Source organism: Kogia breviceps, chromosome 2 (assembly GCF_026419965.1).
Source record: "Kogia breviceps isolate mKogBre1 chromosome 2, mKogBre1 haplotype 1, whole genome shotgun sequence".
Classification (NCBI taxonomy): Eukaryota; Metazoa; Chordata; class Mammalia; order Artiodactyla; family Physeteridae; genus Kogia; species Kogia breviceps.
Window position 1 is genome coordinate 76,739,444 of NC_081311.1, and position 17,187 is coordinate 76,756,630.

Consider the following 17,187-nt stretch of genomic DNA (forward strand, 5'->3'; position numbering starts at 1 on the left):
GTATACGATGGAGAAAAGAAAGCCTCTTCAATAAGTGGTGCTGGGAAAACTGGATAGCTACATATAAAAGAATGAAATTAGAACACTCCCTAACACCTAAAAGAATGAAATTAGAACACTCCCTAACACCATACACAGATATAAACTCAAAATGGATTAAAGACCTAAATGTAATGCCAGACACTGTAAAACTCTTCGAGGAAAACATAGGCAGAACACTCTATGACATAAATCAAAGCAAGATCCTTTTTGACCCAACTCCTAGAGAAATGGAAATAACAACAAAAATAAACAAATGGGACCTAATGAAAGTTAAAAGCTTTTGCACAGCAAAGGAAACTAAAACAAGATGAAAAGACAACCCTCAGAATGGGAGAAAATATTTACAAATGAAGCAACTGCCAAAGGATTACTCTCCAAAATATACAAGCAGCTCATGCAGCTCAGTATCAAGAAAACAAACAACCCAATCCAAAAATACGCAGAAGACCTAAAACAGACATTTCTCCAGAAAGGTATACAGACCGCCAACAAACACATGAAAGGATGCTCCACATCACTAATCATCAGAGCAATCCAAATCAAAACTACAATGAGGTATCACCTCACACCAGTCAGAATGGCCATCATCAAAAAATCTACAAATAATAAATGCTGCAGAGGGTGTGGAGAAAAGGGAACCCTCTTTCACTGTTGATGGGAAAGTAAATTAATACAGCCACTATGGAGAACAGTATGGAGGTTCCTTAAAAAACTAAAAATAGAACTACCATACGACACAGCAATCCCACTAGTGGGCATATACCCTGAGAAAACCATAATTCAAAAAGAGTTATGGACCACAATGTTCACTGAAGCACTATTTACAATAGCCAGGACATGGAAGCAACCTAAGTGTCCATCGACAGATGACTGGATAAAGAAGATGTGGCACATATATACAATGGAATATTACTCAGCCATAAAAAGAAACGAAACTGAGTTATTTGTAGTGAGGTGGATGGACCTAGAGTCTGTCATACAGTGTGAAGTAAGTCAGAAAGAGGAAAACAAATACCATATGCTAACACATATATATGGAATCTTAAAAAAAAAAATTGTTCTGATGAACCTAGGGGCAGGACAGGAATAATGACGCAGACGTAGAGAATGGACTTGAGGTCATGGGGTGGGGAAGGGTAAGCTGGGACGAAGTGAGAGAGTAGCATTGACATATATACACTACCAAATGTAAAATAGCTAGTGGGAAGCAGCCGCATGGCACAGGGAGATCAGCTCGGTGCTTTGTGACCACCTAGAGCGGAGGGATAGGGAGGGTGGGAGGGAGATGCAAGAGGGAAGGGATATGGGGATGTATGTATACGTATAGCTGATTCACTTTGTTATCCAGCAGAAACTAACACACCACTGTAAAGCAATTATACTCCAATAAAGTTGTTAACCAAATAAATAAGAAAAATAAAAGTGGCACTGCAAATTCCCTGGTGGTCCAGTGGTTAGGACAGCAAGTTTTCACTGACGAAGGCCCGGGTTCAGTCACTGGTCAGGAAACTAAGATGCCAGAAGCCAAAAAAAAAAAAAAAAAAAAAAAAAAAAACAGTCAGCAGGGCTGCACTCCTCCTGCAGGTTCTAGGAAAAGCGCATTGCATATCCATTTAGTCATTTAGGATTTGACAGAAGCCTACTCTGGGCCAGGCAGTGTTCTAGGAACTAGATATTTAGCAATTAAAATAAAAGCTTAATTCCTTGGTCTCAGAGAGCTCATGCTGTAGTGGGTGTAAACAGACTATAAATGAAGCAAAAAATAAATAAATATGCATTGTATCAGGTGGTGATAAATGCTCAGAAGAGAAAAACAACAGATTAAGGAGACGGTGAATGATGAAAGAGGTGCATGCTGTTTCAGAAGAGGTGATCACAAAATGCTGGCCTGATAAGGTGATATTTGAGGACGTATCTTAAGTGCAGAAGCAAGTTGTATAGGTTTCTGGACAAAGAGTGTTCCAAACATAACAGTAAGTGCAAAGGATCTGAGATGGAGTGTTCATGGTATAGACCAAAAATGGCAAGGGGTTTTCACAGGTAAGTTAAGTTTTGCCTAAATATTCTACCTTGCGTCTCTATCTAATTAAACCTTACTGGTCCTTTACAGTATCTCTCTCAAGTGAAATTCTTTACATCACCAAGTTCCTGGTAACCCTCCAAAAAGATCTGGCTTCTCCACCCTTGGAATCCCAAGAACAACTTGGCCCAGAAAACTCTGTTTTACAAGTGAACATCTTTGTAGATTATAAACACGTATCTAGGGTCAAGACTTGCTGCAACTTTGTATAATCCCTTCTGAACCTAGCTGCCTCAAAGCAATCTTGTCTTAGAAAGTCAAAGGCAGTATGTGTAGTTGGTATGGGTTTCCCAGAAATTTAGTCAGTGGGCAGTACTTTTCATAGCTTAGTGTTGTTTGGACTTGATGTGGCACCCTCGGTCTTCCAAAAGACATGCTTGTATTCATTCATGCTTTGGTGAGTTACTTCCTTGCTGAAAAGGGGATGCAGGTGGGCTCTTCATCACCAGGCTTTGGGCCAGCTTTCAGTTCTGTAACAGTGATGCTAATCTTGGTTTATATACGTGATTTGCCAGATGTAACTTCTGTTCCTGTTTCATTTTCTTTGGACTCTTGTAGCCAACAGAAGATCAAGTGAAGTAGTCAGGCAGAGAGCATCTAGTATCTTTGTTTCTTCTGTCACAGGAAAATGAAACATTTGTTTCTCATGTTATATCTGATAAAGTAACACACTCTCTAGATCCACCCAGTGTGTTCATCTATGCCTCAGCTTGAAAAGACTATTTTAACTTTTCCATACAAAAAGAAAACTGGTAAAAGTACATTAAAGACTCACTGTTATATCATAACTTCAGCAATATACGTGATTTTCAAAAAGCATTTCAAAAATGGGTTGTCCTGCATTTGAAAAGAAACAGAGCAGGTAGCCACACTGAAGAGTAGATGCCAGGGAGTTTTAAAATGGTCACGTTTAAAGGATGGAATCCATGGCACTTAATAGCAACCGCTACCTCTCATTCATGTGAGACTGACAACATTATTTTTCCTATCAAGTGAATCATTTTCAACCTCATTTTAATTTTCAAAACTTGACTCACTCATTGGACACACAAATGCAGATGTTTGCCATCTAGTGGCAAAAGTTAGTAACAGCAGTCTAATTTTTCTAGAAAAGCGGCAATATTTTGCCAAGAAAAATTTAATCTAAACCCCATGTTTGAAAGGTGAGGGGAAAGGAAAGCCTAAGGAAGATCACACATCTAATTGGTTACACTATCCTAATACCCCCATCTCCCCTCTTCTTGACACTAAGTAGGAACAGGCCTGTTTAGAAAACCCTGGGGATATTATTCCAGGTTCTATGGATTTGAATTCACAAAGACATAAGTTCCATGAAAGCAGAATGACTATTCATCTAATTATCTCTAGCATCTAGAACAGTGCCTGAAACAATTCAGGAACTTAAATTTAATGAACAAGTGAACGGCCGGTAGAAAAGCTGAAAATAGACCAGACTGTGTGCGTCACCTACCAGAGGAATTTCTAAAGCTCTAAGGAACAGAGTGATTGACAATTTTGTTTAATTCTCTTAAAATTTATGTAATACTTTACATTAAATTTGTGTTAAAGTAGTAATTGCACTGTATATGCTTTTTAAAATGCACTCATGTCTAGAAGATGTATTATAAAATGCCTTTAATTGACGAGCAAAACTAATCTATGTCCATTTCTAAAACCATCCATAATAATTAAACAATTGTGCACATATGCAGCAGTTATAGACTATTTTGTCCTTCCTTTCTTGACATCCTGTTATTCACATCAATAATATATGTGATGTACTTGCTCAGAAAGTTAAACTCTAAATATAGCATTATACAAATGCAAAAATGTGGTCTGCTTCTGATATAGTTCCATGGTACAACACAAGAAACAAAGAAAAAATGTTCAGGACTAGATGTATTTGAGATAATTTCTGTTTTTATACCACCTTGTGAACAATGTTATCCATATTTTTAAAAAGCTATATATTTAGTTATCAAGGGGTACATGTGATGGAAATGGTTTCACCTTAGTTCTGTACCTGAGACCTCAGTCATTCCTCAATTGTGTTTAACTCTGACCTTCCTCAAAGCCTGAGAAACACCCTAAATTGAATGGCTCATTTTACCAGAGAACAGCCTAAGATAATGTATCCCTTGCCAATCCAGGCTATTAATCTACTTAAAAAAAAATGCAAAGTGTTTCTAAAGTATTTCTCTAGCTCATTCAATCGTTCTCTCAAACAAAATATTCTGTCTCTCTCTTCCATTAGTGGGTTTTAAAATTTAGCGGGCAGAACTATCATTCAAGGTATTTATTTAAAATGCAGATTGACAGACCCTGCCACCCCCATTCTAATTCAGCTGGTCTGGTTTCAATCCCCAAGACTACAGTTTAACAACTACCCCAGGTGATTTTGGTCAAATGATCCTAGGCCACAATGGTAGAAACATCACCTTAAATCCCTGTGATGGAAATCTTTTCAGTGATTATGAAAAGCCCTTAGGAGACCTGGCTACTTATAGCAGCTGGTGATCAACGAAAAATGACTCCTTCAAAAGTCCTGGCCACTAGAACAAGTTGGTGAGAAGAGCCCTAATTTGTTAGATGTTATCTGAGAGAACCATGCCTCTCAAACTGTTAGGGTCACCAGAGCAACCATTATATCCTTGCAGACAACACTTCAAGCAAGTGAAACTCTGAGTCTGACCTGGGATAATTTTATTATGTTCTGTATCATATTCATCAAGAACTCCTTACTGTTTATTAACATGTAAACTATCCTGTCATTATCAAAATACACTGAAAACTTCTAAACCTCAGATTTCTTCCCCCGCCCCAAAAGGAACAGTAAGAAGGAATTCATTCAAGAACAAATACTTAATGAGAGTACTATTGCCAAGCACTGTTTAGACCCTTGGACTATATCATGAATAAAACAACATAAACATCTCTGCCCTGACAGAGATCGAAACCATCATTCAATTTAGTGAGCTGCTCATCACCATTTCACAATGTGTAAGTCCTGGGTATAGAGAAATAAATAATGGGTGGCCCCTGATAAGAAGCTCAAAATCCAAAGGAAAACTTTGATATTTGCATAGTTTATTCTAGTGGAAACAAGTATGGCAAAGAATAATACACTCAAGGGACATGGCGAATGAAAAGACGAACTGTCTTAGAGGAGGCACGCGGGCCTCCTCCTGTTTGCAGGACTGCTAAGGCCACAGCTAGGGAGCACATTTCAGGAAGTGTGGAGGGTCTACCTAGAGGCACATCCCAGGACCCTCAAAGCAGGCTGATGTGGCTACAGCGCCACAGCAGAGGGGAGAAAGGAAGAAGGGACTGAAAGTTATGGAGAGTGAAACTGTAATGGACTTTGATCTCATTGTACAATAGGTAAAAGCAAACAAAGCAAAAAGACAAGTCAGAGGCCATCCGGACAGTGCGGGGGTGGGTTGGGGGGGGGTGTTGGGGAAGGCCTGTATCAAGAAAGTGGAAGTGGGAGTAGGAAGGAAGGAACTGATGAGACAGTTCAGGAAAATCCAGTAGGATTTAGAGACTGCACGAGAGGAGGGAGGGTATAAAGGAAATGCAGATTTGAGATGCTTCAATCTGAGCTCCTAGGATGACTGTGATGCAATTAATACAGGAAAAAATAGGAGGAACAGCATATTTTGGAGAAAGATGATGGGTTCCAGAGTCCAAATGGTACATTAGAGGTGCCTGATTGATATTCTTTGTGGAAATGTCCAACAGGGTGCCAGCATGGAAATCTAGCACTCAAGGGAAGAGCTATGGTCTACAAAACTATGTCTACTGACACTTGAAGCCCTAAGTGCAGCTGAAATCACCAAGAGAGGGGATGTCAAGTGAGAAAGAGGTGAACTGATTCCCGAGAAGAGATCTAGCATGAAAGGATAGAGAAAACCAGACACAGAGTCAAAAGATCCAGGCCTGTGAATTTGGGGACCTTGGATGAATCACTCAACAGGATGCCGAAATATTCTTTATATAATTTCACTAACTCATACTGCAGAAATCTCATAAAGGTTCAAAGTATTTTCCCTAATTTTATGTATTTCTTCTTAAGACACAACCAATTTTGTTGACAATTCTAGTTTCCCTGACCATACACCTGCCCTCCCACTATCCAGGAAAATTATCTTCCAGAATTCTACCACAAACTGATTTTTCTAAATGACAAATAGGGTAGCAATAACAAACATTCATCATTATTAAGATTTCTCTCTCCAAAATTCTTAGGGGAATATTGATTACAAATTCTAAAAGGAATTCTCTTTTCAACAAATGTGTCATATTGTGTCTTGACTTACTGGCATTCTAAGACACAGATCATTATGTTGTTTTATTTTTTCTCCATACTTCTCCCTAAATTGTAGTTTTATTGTATATGCAAGATTTTGTTGTCTTTGTTAAAGTTTTTCTGTTTTTATTCCAAACATATCATTCACGAAACAAAAACAAATATACATATATATGTGTGCGTTAGATAGATTAAAATGTCCACATTCAGAATTCAAAATGAGTGTACTTTATGGATCTAAATAATGCAAAAGTTTAAATTTCAACATAAAAGTTAACGATCTGAGAGTGCATGTCATCAAACATGATGATTTTAATCTGGCATCAAAAATGAGTGACCACTACAACTCCACTAGTCCACTAGCCGACATTAGCCTGAAGGCGTAAGAATAGCTTGTGTCTTCTGGGGCAGTATTTGTGTGTTACTCTTACAAATCCGAAGTGTCTAGTATGATCCTGGGGGCAGAGAAAGTGCCGAACATAGACATCCTTAACTAATCAGAAATTCAAAGTAAACATTTCTTTATTGCTGGGCCACTTTAAGCGGATTGATTTTTATGCACTGAAATCAGTCAATCTTTCAGAACACACTGCAGATTTAAAAATTAAGGAGGTAGATTTACATTTAAAGTCAGCTCAGAAAAGTCTATTATTATCCCAGTTTTGTATGAATGTTAGGATATGTACAGAAAAATATCAGAGGATTATGCATCAAATTGTTAACCTCGGTTATCTTTGTGGGCACTGGATCATGATTGACTTTCACTTTTGACATAATATATTTCTCTCACGATTGAATTCTGTGTAATCCATATTATTTTTATAATGAGAAAAACAGCAAAACCACTATACTTTCACATTTTATATGTTGATATGTACATTGAGCGTTTTATGGGGATGCCCCACAGTGAGGGATTTAGGGCAAAAAATCAAAGACAAATGAAACATGGCATTGTCAGTCAAGCACTTCACACTCTAGTATTTGAAATAACTTATACACACACACACAACAAATAGGAGTGAGTGTGATCAGTGATAAAACTGAGAATCTGATAAAATACTAAAAGATGAATTCACAGTGAAAAGTGTCATTTCAAGCACTCTGTCCTTGATAAGCTGCTAAAATGTGGACCCATGAGGATGTGGAAGAAAGGGCATTCCAAGCAGCATGAGAACATGTGAAAATCATGGAAATCGCAGAGAGGGTTTACAGAACAGCAAGTACTGCGGGTAAAGTTAAAGGTGACCTTGAGACTTGAGCCTGAATTTAATGTAAATCCAAACCATGGAACATATGAAATGCGAGCTGAATGCTGATGTAAGAGATTTCATCGTTATTCAATAGGTAATAGAAGGGGATGTCAGAGAAGTGTTTTGAGGATAAGAGGGAAGAAAATGATCAGATTTGATCTTCAATAAAAGTAATCTCTAAAGTGGATTAGAAGAAGGGACTATAATCAGTGAAATCAGCTGGGAAGCCTGGAGACTGAGAGAAACGTATAAAGGTCTGATTGCATCAGCATCACCTGGGGGGGGGGGGGGGGGTGTTAGAAATGCAGATCCCCAGGCCCAGCTCCAGCCCTCCTGAATCAGAGTCTGCCTTTTCACAAGATCCCCACGTGACCTGACTGCACATGAAAGTTGGAAAAGCCGTGAACTGAGGTGTTGGTAGGAGGAAAGAAAAGAAGCCAAGAGGCTAAGTGAGCTATTACTTGGTTGAATTATTACAATTTGGTATCTGACTCGATGTGGGAAGCTATGCAAGAGAGCAAATCAAGATTACTCAGAAAACTCTGAGCCACAGGGTGGCCACCCTAGGCGTGTAAATGGGAAACCTCGGGGGAGCAGGGTGAGGAGGAAACAAATGAAGGCGGTGCTACCCAGCAAGCTCATGGAAATGCACGCCCCTTCCAGAAGCCACACCAGGCTTGGAGATGATGAGATGGGTGACCCACATTGAAAAGTAGTGGAACTCATGGCAATGAATGAAGTCACAAAAGGAAAAGGGTGCAAGAAAGGCATGGGAGTCAACGGAGGAGAAAGACCTGGGGAGCCTCACACAGCTCGGGAGACGGGGCAGGGAGGCTGGAAGGTGGAAGAGGAACCAGAGGAGGAGGAGGAGATCCAGGGAAGTACAATGCTTTGAAAATGCACGGCGGTTGAAGGTGCTGCTAAAAGATTAACGGGGATGCCCAGGAAAGGGCCTTTTGTTTGTGACTAACACGGGACAGGTGGGGTTCGGCCGAGTGGTTTCTGTGAACCTCATGAGGATGGAAGCCAGAGAGCAACCGTTACGGTCAGAAGTCGGTAAAATTAGAGATAGGTGGATGTTACTCACCGAGTGTAAATGAAAATGTTAGGAATGAACATGAAAAGTTAGAAGAGGCGGAAAGGGCTAGGTTGACTTAACTTGAAACAATTGAACCTGATAAAGATTTTCTTATGGAAGAAAGATCAGAATGATTAGGAAGGCCAGCAGGCACGGTGAGTAGGAATTGGATTTCTGGCTCAGTTGTTAGGAGGCTCTGCCTGCCCCTGCTCTCTGGAAACGGAATGAGATGCGTTGCGAGCGTTAATTTCTCAAATCGTACAAACCACACAGTTGGACAATCACCAATGGGGAGTCACAAAGTAGGATGCCCTTCACTGATGACTTCTGTTGTGAGCCGAATGACGGCCCCCCAAAAGATATGTCTGTCTACGTCCTAATCTCCCAAACCCATGAACACTACCTTATATGGTAAAAGGGTGTGATACAGCTAAGGCTCTTGAAAGGAGGAGCTTGTCCTGGATTTTCTGGGTGAGCCCTGAATGCAATCACATGTAACCTTATAAGATGGACACACAAAGGAGGAAACACACAGACAGAAAGGGAGGAGACGATCTGGCTTCGGGCAGTGGTGAGAGGCAGTCACAGGTTGGGGAATGCAGTCAGCCATCAGAAGCTGCAGGGGGCAAGTACAAGTACGGGCTCTCCGTTAGGGCCTTTGCAGGGACTGTGGGAATTATGAGACAGTGCATTTCTGTTCTTTTAAGCCCTAGGAAGCGAATACAATGTCTAACATCACCTTCCAGTTCTGAGATTTCTTGAGCTGCTCTCACCTCATATTCGATCATATGCTCCTGGAAGGCAGAGCCCCGGACTCAGCCTTCTAAGCACCCAAAAAAAAAAGAATGTCCACTGTGCCCGGCACATTATATAACACTGACAGGGAAGTTACCAGAGTGATATACACTCCTGTGTATAAGTGAAAAGCAGAGATGGCTGGATAGGTAGACAGATGATTGACAGATAGACAGAGAGACAGACTCATTTTACTCAAGCAAGTATTTATTAAAATGTACTTACTAAACACTCGCATGAACTTAACTTCTTTAGAAAGAATCATAACTACTACCTGGGTTACCCTTGACTGTCGACTTTAATATTAAAGATAGTGGGAACAACCAGAACTCAGATGAGGGACATGTGGCTTGTAGTTGCTTAGATACGTTTTCAGTTTCTTATTATTAAATGAATCGAGGGGTTTAAAATAATTTATCACAGGGAAAGCAGAGTGATAGCCGCACTCAAGGAAAGCTGAAAAAGGTTGGCTGGTTCTTGTGTGATGAGAAGGGTCTGGGGATAAAGAGGGAAGAAGGGAGGACCCCATGTAGAGGAACCTTATGGCAATGCCAGTTTCCCTGCAGGGCTCCCTTCCCACGAGGTAATGCATGTGACATGTGTTATCACATATGTGAGAAACCATAGGCAAGGAAGACAGGAGGCTCTTTGCTTCCATTTCATGTATGAGAACTTCTTTCCAATGCAATTGATTTGAGGGATCTCATGAGATACCCTCCCTTCTCATGAGAGAAGTTGTGCTTTTAGACTATTTTGAACTAAAAAAAAAATAGAAAATCACCAAAAAAATCATTGTGCTCAATAATACTTTTAAAATAATGTACACAGTTAGATACAGGTATAGAAAGACACAGAGATAGAAATACAGAGATAAATGTAGATACATAGATACACAGATACAGACACATAGAACCCAATGATACTTGAAATGTATATGGATTTTTGGAGTCTACACAATACCACTGGATTGGGGTCCCCTAGAGGTGAGAGCTGGCTGGATGAAACTTCAAATGGCTGTGGGCAAGAAGTGGTACCTAGCTAAGCAATATCAAGGTTTCTCTCCAGACTGGGTCCCGCCGGCAATTCTAATGAGGTAATCTATTCCAAAGTGATAAATACAAAAATACTAAGAAAGGCTGTCAGCAGATGCCTTTTCCCAGAGCTTACCGATGGATATTTTTGTATGACTCTAATGCCATGGCCATAGCTACCTGAGATCAATTAGACGGCTTCAGTGGAAGAACATCAAAGCACCTCACGACCATAAAGGCACAGCCTTTGCAGTGGACATCTGGTGGCCCTCTCCTCTCTGAAACCAGCCGGTAGTATTTTACTCTGGTTTACCCTCACCTGACTTTTATCTAAACAGCAGTCACTGGAGGATATCCTGCTCAACCCAGGATGTCTAGACGAGCACCACTTCCTGCAGTAGAGGTGACTGAAGGTAGAATATGTCATGGCTCAGCTGGTGTGCCGGATTTCAAGGGAACACCGGGGACAGGAAATAAGCTGGGGCTAGGCTAGAACAAATGACCTAATGAAGGATTAATTCCGTAGTGGAGAGTCAACAACTCAAATTACAGTGGCCAGGAGGAGCGTGGAGAACAGAGATTTGATCCTGCCAACAATGACACACAAGGAGATTTGTCAAGTGGAACCTGGCAGCACAAGTCTCCAGGCAGAAATGATACACTGTCCCAAGGGTGGCCCTGCCTCAGGCCTAGCTAGGGGTTTGTCCACTTCAGGGCTGCAGCAGAGACTGGCAAGGGAAGGAGAAAACTCTTGCTTCTGGACAGATGTTCTTGGAAAGGGTGAGACTAACTGTCAAGGTCACGCTAAAGTCTTTCTAGGCACAACTTCAGTCCTGCAAATGCAAACTGAAAACATGGGAGAAGTTTAGTCCTATGAAACGGCAAATATGACAAGGGTTGCAGAAACCGAGGCTAGCTGGGCATGGGAATTAGTAGAGCTCACTAGGATTAGGGCAGGTAATCCCATCTCAGACTCCCTTCTTCTGTGTCTGCACCGGTTGATGAATCAGGAAGGCCAGCCCTCCCCCCGACCCCCAGTCTCACCAGAACAGGGCTGGGGAAGGCAAGAGCTCAAACCCCACAGTGCATCCGCCAGCTACTGTGGTTTTTTTTTCCACCATTGTTCCTCCTCTAAGTGTTCACATTCTAGCTGGCTTCAGGATGAGCTGGCACAACTGGCGAGAAGAAGATGGCAGTGGCTCAAATATTCCTTCTGTTGGCTTGCTGTCATCGCCAGTAGATCCCAGGTCCTGTGTCAGCGTCGCAAGCCGCAGCTGCACCTACGCAGAGGAAGTCTGAGAAGGTGCACGCCAGCCAGAGAACTTGGCCCTTGGGAGCCGATGAGCAGGAAGTTCCAACAGGTGGGAGAACAAAACTGCCAGCCTGAAGGGGAGAGCCTGCCAGAGGCAGGGGAGTCTGCAAGCCGCCCAAATTTCTGGACAAAAAGGAACACACAGTAGCCAACTACGGAGCCAGAGGGACACCTACACACTGGCTCTCTGTGCTCCAAGCCAAGGAATATAAAGGTGGGTGGGCAATGAAAAAGCGCAATGCATTTTACAGTGCTTTAGATCAAAAGGTGCGTGCACAGGTATGATGCCTTTCAACCCTCAAATCCACTCCGCAACTACTGTCCGATCATCTCCATCTGTGCACCGGGAAAGAAATGTTCTGGAGAGGGAACCCAATTTCCCTGCAAGGCCCACTGTGATTCAATATTTGCAGTAGCTTCACTGCATCAAAACTGTCTTTATTTCTTTGTTTGAAGACAATGCTAATGCAGATCTGTACCGCACAGGATATGCAACTTCTAGGGAATGGAGATGTCTAACGGAGCTCTCTAAAGATGCTGGGTTCACAACGGAAAGGGGGTACCCTTTGCACTTGCACAGCCTTTTTCTGTGGAGCGTCCATGGAGGAAGAAGTACAGGGACAACTGATTTAGGATTCAAAGAGGCTACTTTAAATTTGACAGGAACAAGGACCACTTCCTTAATGGAGAAGATAGAGACTGTCAGATTCGAGAAATTGAAATTAATTTCTAATTTGACTGGCTTTGCCTTTCAATGATCTCTTCACATTTTCCCTCTAAAAATTAAAACTTTCCATTCAGGGTGAAATTTTATCCCAAAGTTCTGTTAAGACTAATAACCAGGATAGGGATTCCTCTGGACTAAATGAGATTGATAGGTGAAAAATCTTGCGGAACATGTCATTGCCATCACACCTGGGAAAGCACTGCATTCAAGGATTAAGCATGAGACACATTTTATTATCCTAATTAATTTTAAAAAATCATCATGGTGGAGGGATTTTATTTTATTTTTTTTTTACTGGAGCCATATATGCCTTTTTGATACTCTTCTGCAAAAAAAAAACACACACACACACACAAAAAAAACGTTTTAAATTCACCAACCTATTGTGTAAAATGAAACATTTCCAGTCACTCACTGATACTTCAGAACCACAACATGAGGAAAATGCTATTAGTCACAATACATTATGACATCAAATTAGGTCCCATAAGTGAAGGACAAATGCATCTCTCTGCGTCCTGATCAGAGGCTCACGCTTCAGAGGCATCACAGTCCATTCATCTCCTATCTGAAGTGCCACTACATCACAGCTGTTCTCAACATAAACTTCCCTGCACTGCAAACAAGACCCAGTTTCTTAATAGTTACACTGAAAACGTCCAGGCCATTTAGGAGTAAGCAACTAATTTTGCCACTGTTAACAACTTTATTAGGCGAGAACACTATGTCGGCTCCGGGAACGACAGAGAAAATTACTTTCTTATGTTCAAATACACAAGGCAGCTTTGCCTTTAATCATATGGTTTAATTTTCGGTCTAATCAGTTTCCTGGTATGGATTCAAGAAATTCTAGTTCTGCAAATTTCGTATTTTTTTCTAGGCTCATGTTCAACAGGTTGTCTGCAATCAAATGCTAAAATATCATGCAAAGAAGTGCATGTTTTTACACACTTAAAATAACAAAGTTTCTTTTTGTAAGGAAATAAATCAGCTGTCTTTATAAGGACGAGAAAATGAAAGGGTGCACCCTAAAGATCTTTTAAGTATGCCTAAATAATCTTCAGAAATAAATAATATTTTTGAAGTTATATTTTTACCTTTTGTCCCAGGAAGACAAATAAGGTAATACACAATCACCCACTTCTCTAAACTTTAAAGGAAAGTTTCCTAAATAACTTTAAATGCAGGTTTAATGCAGAACTACTCATTACTGTAACACTCTGGATCATTCTGTAAATCTTAACCAATTGCATAAACTTGCTTTCCTCTTTCCCAAATTACACTTTTCTCATAATTTTCCATGCAAAAGATATACACTGTCGAGGATCCTTTTCAAAATCTACTTTTCATCTCATATTCTTTTTTAAACATCAAGCACATTGGAATATGGGTCATTATTTAAAAGTCAGTATTTCAATACTACTATTTTCATATTGAATTCAATCTTATACCACCCTCCCCAGCCTACAGAAACAGTCTAAATCAGACCTGCAATGTAATTAATTTTAAATTAGTAACTTAAGCTCAAGTTATAGTTCCATATGGAAACCCATTTCAAAATTAATGTGATTTCCAGCTCAACAACAGCTAATTACATATTAAGCTAATTGCAACAAACCATGTAAACAAAATCTAAAGATACGTTATTCAGTGATAGGAGTGTATGATCAAAACCACGTATCTGTGGCATGCTGAATCCACACTGGAGAGGCACGCGTGTTCTAACGTATACTCCACAGTACCAGCTCCCATAACAAGAGGGGGCACCCAACGCCATATCTATCCCACCACATTTGAAACAGAAAGACCTCAGGTTTTCTTTTCTTCCTCTTCTTCGTAATTAATAAGCCACTACCACAACCCTGTCTATATGCATGGATTTGTTCCAGCGTCAGCTCTCCCCTTTCTGAAGTGTATATTCTTGTGCAGTGCCTCTTAAGTAAATACAGGGGCATTGTTTTAAACACAGAAAATAGTGATGAATGCTTCATACAATACAATGATCTCACAACATACGATTATCTGGCACTATATAACCAGCCAAAATACTTTTTACAAAGATTATTTTTCCAATCATAACCCCAAAAGACCCCACATGGAGGACTACCAGCTTGCTGGCATTCAGAGGCCAAGAGAGAAATGAAAGGTCTGTGCAAAGCGTACAGTGAAATAATAAGTGTCCTTAACAACATAAACGCTTAAATACATTTACCTCCTAAGGGAGAGCCATCGTTTCAGATTGCATACACGGACACCGGGAGGGAAGCATATCCTTACAGCCATCGAACAGGTTCAAATAGCACTTGCAGACAAATGAATGTTTGCGTTTTGAAATCCGTCCATATGGGATGCAATTCCCAAACCTCTGCTCCTCTGCCACTTCCAACCTGCGTGCTAGGAGAGTCGCACACACGCCGAACAGGATCACCATGCCAGCACGCACAAGCGCCAAGCAGACAAGTGAATTCTGCTGCTTGAGGCAACCCTCCTCTAACCCCCACCGCTTCAAATCACACAGAAATTAACCCAGCTGTAAGGAGGCTGCGCTGGGGGAGGGCTCCAGAGAGAATATCCGCCGCAATTCAGCGGCTGCCGCTCCGCGAGCGCAAACTCTACCTGGGTCAGTAAAGACGCGCACCCGGGCTCTGTACCTTCGCCCAGGTGTTACACTAAGTGCCAAATTTTCCTCTTCGTCCCTGAAATGCAATCCGAGGTAGCGGCCCCACTGCGAGGTTGGCGGGTGTCTGCTTTAACCTTCTTAAAAGCGTTAGGAAATCAAATGGGGGGACCTACACACGCACCACACACACATATGCGCGAGCGCGCGCACACACACACACACACACACACACACCGACCCAAGAAGCCCCTCTTGTCCGGACACTCCGTGCCTTGGATTCCGCATTCGGGGGACAGAGAATCCAAGCGAAGGAGCGCCGGGTGGGGCATCCCAGGTTCCTGCCCGGCCACCGCTCGCATTATTCTCGTCGCTTTCCCCGCACATGGTCACCCCGGCGTTTCCCACCCTTGGTCCCAGAACTCCGACTCCGCCCCAGATCCCGCTCTCTCCAGGTTCAAGCCTCCACCCGGCCCCCCAAATCGAAAGACCAACCCTCTCCTCCCTCCCCAGTACCCGCTTTAAACTCCCCATAGCAAGGACATTTCCTACTCGCGCAGAAAACTTTTTCCTCCTTTTGCAACACGACAAGGCGAAAAACTAGGTCAGCCGCCACCGCCACCCGCTCTGCCCAGCGCCGGGTTGGTGCGGGCTGTCCTTACCTGGCCGCTGCGCTCCAGGTGGCCGTCCCACGCCGGTCGGCTGCGCTTCCCCAAAGCGCGGGAGGCGCCCGGTCCACCGTCGTCCGCTGGTCGCCTCCCGCTCGGCGTTCAGGAAGCGAGCGTCCTAGGACCGCGCGCCCATGCCCGGAGCCGCCCTTCGGTTCATCGCCTGTCTTTCCAGAAGCGCCGCTGCCGCCCCGGCGAACTGAGGAGGAGCGTGGGGGTCCGGGATGGTACCGACTTGCCCCGCGGTGTGCGCTCCGGGGTCCGAGAGCGCTCCGCCCGCGGGCAGCTGCGGCCGCGCGTCACATGCCGCCTCCGGGCAGCAGCCGCGGCACCTGCCCAAGCGGCGGCGCTCCTGGCTCCGCACTGCCGCCCCCGCGCCTCGGGCTCCCTGCACGATCTAGCCCTTTCGGTTCACGTCCTTTTTCCCTCTATCTCCCCCCTCACTTCTGTCCCCCGCTTCTTCTTTCCGTCTCCTCCTTTATCTTGTATATTCTCTTTTTCCAAAAGCAGATGCCAGGCGCTTCAAGTGAGAGGAGGGTCTTTCCTTCCTCGCGAACTCTTCCTCTGCCTGGTGGTGGCGGTCGTGGCTACTGCTGGCCGCTCCTCCTCCTCTGCCTCCCCCGCTCCTCCCTCCTCGCCCCCCCCGCCCCCCGCCCCGGCTGCGTGCTGGTGTAATGCACAAGCTGCCTGGGTAAGACCCAAACCTGCCGGCCTTCTGAGCATGCCCAATTGCCCCGCCGGCGTGGCGCTCGACTCCCGCGTGCTCGCTCGGCGCCGCCGGCCGCGCCTGGTCGGGGGCGAGGGCGCCCAGCTGTGGGACAGCCCAGCGTCCTCCTCGGGCGGGCTCCCTGAGGACGCAAGACTCAGCCGCCCCTCCCAACCCGGGCACACGTGTCCCCTAATTGTGCCCCTGGTGCTTCAAGGACGGCTTTTGTTGGCCAATTAGTTTCGTCGTGTTCTCTTCTAAATTGGTTTGCCTGAACTGCCTGGAAGGATTGGAAGGACGTAGATTCTTGGGCGCAACTTACTGATGAAAGAACACCAACTCAGTTACAGTATACGACTTGGTTGAAAACCTTTCCCCAGAGAGCAGCCTGATGCATTTATTTTTTGATATTTAGTGAGAGTTTGTTCCTGCAGATCAATGTACTAATAAAGGACTTCTTGGCTTTTCCTTCTCTGGAAGTTTACACCTTAGGAGTAAATGAGACAAACGTGTGTGAAAAAGACACAGGTGTGCGGACACACACAAACACACAGTTGTTTTATTTTTTAATC

General features: G+C 43.2%; 1 protein-coding gene across 4 annotated transcripts in view; it reads right to left on the reverse strand.

Moving 5' to 3' along the window:
* Positions 1-16,624, reverse strand: part of CHRM3 (cholinergic receptor muscarinic 3) — a 518,874-nt gene extending 502,250 nt beyond the window's left edge. Inside the window, exon 1 of one of the 4 annotated variants that reach the window (XM_059055044.2) lies at positions 15,904-16,624. The gene's annotated coding sequence lies outside the window, so the exon portion shown is untranslated. Of the gene's footprint in view, positions 1-14,836; positions 15,105-15,903 lie in introns of those variants that run through there. The other 3 variants (XM_067025651.1, XM_067025653.1, XM_067025652.1) reach the window with 3 other exon arrangements.
* Positions 16,625-17,187: the final 563 nt, after the last annotated feature.